The sequence below is a fragment of the Coptis chinensis genome, chromosome 7, assembly GCF_015680905.1.
Source record: "Coptis chinensis isolate HL-2020 chromosome 7, ASM1568090v1, whole genome shotgun sequence".
NCBI lineage: Eukaryota > Viridiplantae > Streptophyta > Magnoliopsida > Ranunculales > Ranunculaceae > Coptis > Coptis chinensis.
In genome coordinates, this window is record NC_141462.1 from 73,249,956 (window position 1) to 73,257,840 (window position 7,885).

The window sequence follows — 7,885 nt, forward strand, 5'->3', positions numbered from 1 at the left end:
TGGTTGGTCACATGAAAAATTGACTCCAATGTTTATATTAAGTTCTAGATAAGATACTCGATGGAGTGCGCCTGCAGGAAGGGTAATCACTAGCATTGGATCGGTGAACTGCACAACAGTTCGACCTGGATCAGACATGCTCACTAGCATTGGATCGGTGACCTACATGCCAGTTCAACTTGGACCTGACATGACCACTAGCATTGGATCAGTGAATTGCATGCCAGTTCGACCTGGATCTGACATGTTCACTAGCATTCGATTGGTGAACTGCATGTCATTTCGACCTGGATCCGACATGCTCACTAGCATTAGATCGATGACTGCATACCAGTTCTACCTGGATCTGACATGCTCACTAGCATTAGATCGGTGAACTGCATGCCAGTTCGACCTGGACCTGACATGCTCACTAGCATTGGATCGGTGAACTGCATGCTAGTTCGACCTGGATCTGACATGCTCACTAGCATTGGATCGGTGAACATCATACCAGTTCGACCTGGATATGGCATACTCACTAGCATTGGATTGGTGAACTGCATACCAGTTCGACCTGGATCTGACATGCTCACTAGCATTGGATCGGTGAACTGCATACCAGTTTGACCTGGATCTGACATGCTCACTAGCATTAGATTGGTGAACTGCATACCAGTTTGACCTGGATTTGACATTCTCACTAGAATTGGATCGGTGAACTGCATACCAGTTCGACCTGGATCTGACATGCTCACTAGCATTGGATCAGTAAACTGCATACCAATTTGACCTGGATCTGACATGCTCAGTAGCATTGGATCGGTGAATTGTACGCCAGTTCGACCTGGATCTGGATGCTCAAATTCTTGATGGATTGCACTTCTAGGAAGGGCAATCACCAGCGTTTGTTCGATGAACTGTATGACAGTTCGATCTAGGACTTAGAATCCTTGATGGGTTGAGCCTTTAGGAAAGCAACCATCATTATCTGTTTAATGAACTATATGCTAGTTCAACTTGGAACTAAAGATAGTATTTCTAGGCGAACGAAGTAATGAGACTTCAATTAGTACTCCATACATCACCCAAGGAGTTGCTAGGAAGTTTCGGGTTGGATCCAAAACCTAGCACACAGTTGTATCCTGGACCTGTGTCGGCATAACTATGCTGAAGAAGACTCTGCCTCTCTTGACTTAGTAAATAGTGTCATCCTCGATGGGTTAATCCTATAGGGAAAATGACCACATTATTTGTTCAGTAAATTGTATGCCATTTTGACTTGGAACTAGAGATAATGTTCCTGGGGACCTGAGTTGTATGCCAATTCCTTATGTTCCCATGACATCACCACCGGGGTTGCTAGGAAGATTTGGGTTGGATCCAAATCCTAGCACACGATCACTGGCCTGGACTTCTGTCGGCATGATTGTGCTGAGGAAGACTCCCCTACTGTTATTCTAGCGATAACCTATTTATTTTTTAAATAAACAGGACCTATCGTTATTGAACACAGTGTCGTGCTCAAGGAACCGAGATACCATCGTATAGAGATCATATCTGATGTCATTTCTCTCCTACGATCGTGATCTCCACTATGGTTAAACACCACTATGGTTAAACATGATGGCTCCCATAATGTTCTGATCAGATTCTGGTTATGCCTCTGTTTTACCAGTTCAGCCTTTTAGGGTTACCTATATTGTTCCAAATAAACTTTGGGGGGATCAGAGGTAGAATATGCATATTAGTCCATGTTATGTCGTATAACAACGGAATTGTTCAAATGCATGCATAAATGAGCTACAAAGTTCAAAATTATAAAACCACTGACTATTGGTCTCTTATCTTCTTTGATGTACTAATTTTCTAAAAAGTGTTGTGCGTACAAATTCCTTTAGTTTAAGACACTGGTTTTCTGATGACACTCAACTCTATGGTTAGTATAATTGGTGGTCAAATCGTTCATGAGATGCACCTACATTACTAAGATAGATTACTTTTGCCTATGATTAGTCTCTTTTGATGATCTACTGGTCTCATGAACTGATCCGGCAGAGGCTTCTACACGACTAAGGTAGAACACATTGTTTCTTTTACACTTCACTAATACTTAGTTATTCCAAATAAACTATGGATCAGAGGCATTTGGACTCAAAGGTTTGAAGTTGGTAAAGTTTTTTGGTTTCAGTCCATGTATATATAGACATGAACTGAAAAGCAAACTAAAGTGAACTTAAGTGCTCAATCCGGTATATCCGATTGAAATATGGAGTCGCGAGTGTATCAATAAGCTGTTTAAACAGTTTAGTCTGAGCATAGACACTAAGTTAATGGGCAACTTCAGAGAACTTCTCGCTCAAAGAGTTAGAGCTCAGTCCACGAGTGGATTGTAGTTCATCTCATATGAGCACTAAAAGTGTTAGTAAACACGTATTCACTCAGAATTCATACTAGTTATTGTTGGAGATCAAGATAACATCAAAGTAAAGTTCTGAGGTGAAACACAGAATTCACAGGAGATCTCCTACCAAGAGTCACACCTCAGTAGTGTCAGCTGACTCTTGACAGGAGAGGCGACATCTGTAGTAGTAATATTCCGTCAGTGTCCTAAAGACACGTGGTGGAGTGAGATTACACCGAATGATCATTATTAGAAAGAGAATAGAGCATAAGATAATGGCTTTAGAACTGATTTGGTCAGTTTTGATCAATTCCTACGAGTCCAAGACAGTTCCTTTAGTTTGACTAGTCAGTTTTGCGAAGTAGTTCAGGAACTGGGCAGGTCAGTTCCGGAATTGGTCCAGAACTGGATGATGACCTTGTACAGCTGTATTTTAGTATTAGAAGGACTCTTGGACATGTTTAGAATAGGTGTTCCATTTATAGTAGACTTCTAGGTCTAAAGGCTTATTATGGAAACCTAGTCCAACTATGTCTCCTTCTATGTGATAACTTCTATTCTGATGTTGATCCTATCTTGACAAGAAAAGAGGAAACCCTAGTGAGAGGATGGTTTCTTGGTAGCCAAGGAAACCTTATTCTAGGGCCTTCCACAAGTCACTATATATAGGAGGCAGCAGTATGGGAAAATGGGACAGATCCCTAATGGCCAAGAGATAGAGGCGGCTCTCTGGAGGCCGACTTCTGGTCATCTCTTCTTCCCCACTCAGTATGCTATTCATCCCCATAAAGAACTACGACAGACTTGATTCCTAAAAGAGGATACATAGGCAGCCACTTCGTGGTTCAGTCTATATTATCAAACACTCCTATTGGTTTCGGGAGATATGCTTTGAACTAGAACACGGTGTGAAGACATCAGCAGAAGATTGTGGGATACTCGGAAAATCCCCTACAGTATTAATGATCTAATTATCATTAGCAGTGACAACGACTGTCCGACCAAAAAGAAAACAGTCAAAGGATCAAAGATCATGTATTTTTTTACGTTAATGTTTTTGCATTTGAGTCTTTTTTAATGTAGCCATTTTTTGTTTGTTTTATTTAAGGTCATGACATCATTTCACATGTAAAGTCGAATTTCTATGAAAACAGAAAGAGTAATCTAAACAATAGAACCCAGCATGAAAATTAAATACCTCTGTTATATGAATGGGGTATTAGTTATGTTGTATTAGAATCTAAGAGAATCTAATAGTAATTTGTAAAAAATAACAATAAAGAGAATCTACGTTTGCATCTTATGTTCTGAACCATGTTATAACTATGATAGATTTTCTGGGGAGTTATATGCCTAAACACAGTGGGCGTCCTATCAAAGCTTAATAAAATGCTATGTCATCCCTCCTTACCCAGCCCATCAACCACAATGGGATAAGTAATTACATCTAAACTGGTATTACAATAAGTTTATGTGCATCTAAGGCCCTACCAAAGTTTTTCTATGTATAACATGAAATACATTGCAATTATTCCATTATTGCATCAAATATTCTTCTAGGTAATTAACCGTTTTAGTATGTATATGTATTGTTTTTTTTTTGTTTTTAATTTTCTTAACCTTAACAACTTTCAAGAAACGAAGAGCATTCAAGAACTTTATGATGAAGGAAGTTCAAGTGGTCAGAATGTGAATACTAAAAAAAGACAAAGAATAATTTAGCAATAAAAGTTGTTGATAGGTAATTGTTTTTTATCATATAATTTTTTTGCTTTGTTTATAGTATAATTAATTAGTTTATTCCTTGAGTTTGTATGTTTTTCTTTGATTAGACTTAATAAAATTTTCAACATCGTATAACAGAAAGGCATTCTTAGGTAATTTTGAAATTTTACGGTGATCATAAAAAAAAATTTGCTCAAAATAAAATTAACATAACTTTCCAATCCATCTTCATATGGCTATCAATTCCTGATGTCGATCGCTACTATAATGGAGTGTAAGTAAGCTGGACATTAAAAATTACCCGTCTTGTTATTCCTCCAAAGCCATAATTATTTGAGCTTGAAAAGCCATCAAGTATCGAAACCATTCTGCCTCGAATGCCGAGTCCTAGCCTCTGAGTGTTGCTTTGGGTTCCCTCAGTCTTCTCCTTTGGTTAACTTCATCCACATCTGTTATTCACTACCCATTAGCTTCTATGTCTGTTTGAATGTAAGGCAACAAATAAAAAGATCAGAAATAATAAATATTCCACAACCTTTTGGATAAGCTCCCAAGTCTTCCTAATATAATGTTAGAGGTGCAACTGAAAAAAATCTCATCAAGTAGTATTATAATGCAATGAACAGGATCATACAAATATAACAAAAATATAAAGTGAACCTGCTTATCATGAACCATGTTCTTATATGCTTAAGCTGTCAATAGTGTCTTTAAAGTCATGACTCATGAGTGTATGGCATTATAAAAAGTTGGCATTCATTCGTACTCCAGTGGGGTTTCTACTTGAGCTCCCTTGTAGTTCAATTGAAAATATGTATATATAAATATTCCAACCGTATGGTGTAGTACTTGGCCTAGTAGGCCTGTCACCATTAATTTATGTATGTAGGACTTCTATTGTTTGTGAGATTCCTAGCGGTTTGTCTACCTGTAGATTTTTCCATTTCATATTTTCACTAATTTTTGTTGGGTGTTTAGAGCATCTGCCATATTAAGCCAAGTAATGTATTATGTACACGTTTTCGAAAGCATTCCAGTCCAAGTTACTTCTAGCCACAACATTGTCGCACAATAATTTCATATGCAGTGTTGATGCATGGTGAATGTGGGTCTAGCTTGTGGCTAATTTCCACATAGGTGAGTCTGCCTCCGGCCATGTTGTTTCTTGTATGTGTTGTTTTCACAAAGGTATCTCGATCAAGGAGGGACTTGGTTTGATGTACTATATTCCATTATTTCATGATTCACTGTTGTGTATGAAGTCAGGTGCCGATTTTGGTATATTATCTCTAACGTACGTCTGCCTAATAGTCTTCTAGCTAGTGTTGTTGCGTTCTAATGTTGCATGCCAAGCATTTTTTTGAGATAACCAATTAAACGGAATCAATTAGTAAAAACTTCTACTGCTACGTCAAAGTCAATAATAATCACACAACTTTTGCTAGTAAGAATGTAAGAGAACCCTCCACGCCCATGAATCATTTTAGCCAGTAACTCAATTTCGGTTAATATCATTCGTAATCATATTGTTAAGTAATCTAAGTGCTAGGAAATTGTCACATAGGAAAGAAACTGCCCACCTCATATGTACTATGCTTTAATATAGATTATATTTTAGATACCAGTTTTGATTAACTTCTTGAAGATGGTTAGAGTAGTTCTTCAAGTGCTCCTTGGGTGGTGTTCTGATATGTGTGCATGATCTTGATTAACCGAAGGTTATTTATTTTTGTTTGTTGTTTAACTGAGTTGTCATGCCCTGGGGTAGGTGTGATAGTTGGATTTGCTTACAAATGCATTAGAGAACCATTTTTCTTATCCATTTTTTTTAACTCTTTCTGAAGCCTTGATTGAATATCTTCTATTGTATGTAATAAAGAAAAGAAAAAGAACTCAGTTATATATGTAAAACTAATGTATTGAATTCAACATGTAAATCAGAATATAAAAAAAAAAACTGAAAGTTTACCTGTGTTTTTTGTTTTATGTTAGGCAGATCGTTGGTTTTGTATATATATAGGTTTGTTTAGGTTAATTGATTAGGTTTTCTTATGTCATTAGAAGTTCAGTATTAATAGGATTCTTATTTTGTATATATATCCATAATTAGTGTTTTTGTTTTGTGTTAGGCAGATCGTTAGTTTTGTATATAGATAGGTTTGTTTAGGAAGTTCAGTAATAATAGGATTCTTTAGGTTGAAGAAGTCATTATGGTGGTGGGAATCCAGTTAAGTCAGATTATTTCTTGGAACAGACCAACTCCATAGGCAAGGGTTTTTATTATTGGGCTAAACCAATTGTAAGTAGGCCTGGGAATCAGATTATATACCATGCACGACAATATATTTTCCTTTATGTGCACTTGAAGTCTTGTACTTCATTTCCACAACATCCTTTAGCTTCCTTGATATTGAAACTTTCAATGGTGGCACTAGATGCCTTGCTACTTTATTACGTGGTCTGCCCCACCAATCGAGCATCTGAGCCGACTTGCATGAATAAAGCACATTAATCTATATAAGATAGAACACTAGCAGTAAGATCGAGAAAAGTAGGACTTACATCCCTTGGGATTATTCTTGACTCACATGCTATACCCTCCATCAGATAGATTCAAACTATCTGGTGTGAATATAGATATAACTGACTCTCTCGTTAGATGTAGTCATGAATAAGAATGTCGTATGTCCAATTCCCGCTAGTTTAGTAGATAAGACCATGTCATAGTACCTACCCTGTCAATAAAAAAGAAAGCACGTACTCTGATTGTACTCAAATGTCTACTCCTCCCTTGGAGATGCTATTACATCTACTTGAACAACAGGGTACCTGTCCTTGATCAATTGAATTACAGGAAAAAATAGCAGGTTTTCATAAATGCCACCTGATATTACACAACAACATCTACATACATCTCTTATTTTTTATCCCAATGAAGCAATTTCAACATTGTATCTGTAGGGGAACTTGAGGAAGCCATATGGATTGTTGGGATTCTCAGGTGGCCTTCGATCTTCATCTTGCTTTCCTTCAAAATATAGTGAGGCCCTTTCCATTTCAAGGTCCTTTCCATAGTCATAGGGGTCGAGCCACGAGTTCTTTTTCTTGAGGTTCAATGTTACTTTTGGTCTTTTATGGCAATGATGCTTCTCTGTAGATGGATTTAAGTAGAAGGAAAGATTGGTGAGTTGGGATGAGGAAACTGAAGGTGAGGAAGATGTGAGAAAAGGTGGGATGGGTTGGTATAGCAAAGAAGTAGACATTGGAGACAATATTCAGCTTCTATTTTTTCCGATAGTCTCTTGAAACTTTATTTCATATTTGTGAAGTATACGTTGGATTTGAATGTGTGGAAGAGGGTTGGATTGGTTGGATAGCAACACTTTTGTTTTCTGACTTTCCATCTTGAATGAAATCATTTAGAGTGTTAATCCAAATAGTAGGATCTACTTTCCATATAGATTTATGAGAAGCAAAGCCTTTCTCAAATTTAACATAATTCCTGTGCGTCCAATTTTCATGCAGAAATCATCCCACTCATCATTATACCAAGAGATAAATAAGTCTAACCACTATCTGCAGTTGACAAAAGATTGTGAATCAATTCTTATAGCTACCATACACCCATACCACATACATCTAATGCACTCATATTCATTGAAGAGGTGCATAACTGTCTCAAGAAACGTTTGATAGAAGCAACATGTCAAGTCTCATTGATGCCCACCAATAGGAAGATAGTACATGTAAGATTTCTAGAGAAAGAGTTGCAGATTT

At 37.2% G+C, this 7,885-nt stretch overlaps 1 pseudogene; it reads right to left on the reverse strand.

The window, feature by feature from the left end:
- Positions 1-6,396: 6,396 nt before the first annotated feature.
- Positions 6,397-7,371, reverse strand: LOC147488771 (photosynthetic NDH subunit of subcomplex B 1, chloroplastic pseudogene; annotated as a pseudogene).
- Positions 7,372-7,885: the final 514 nt, after the last annotated feature.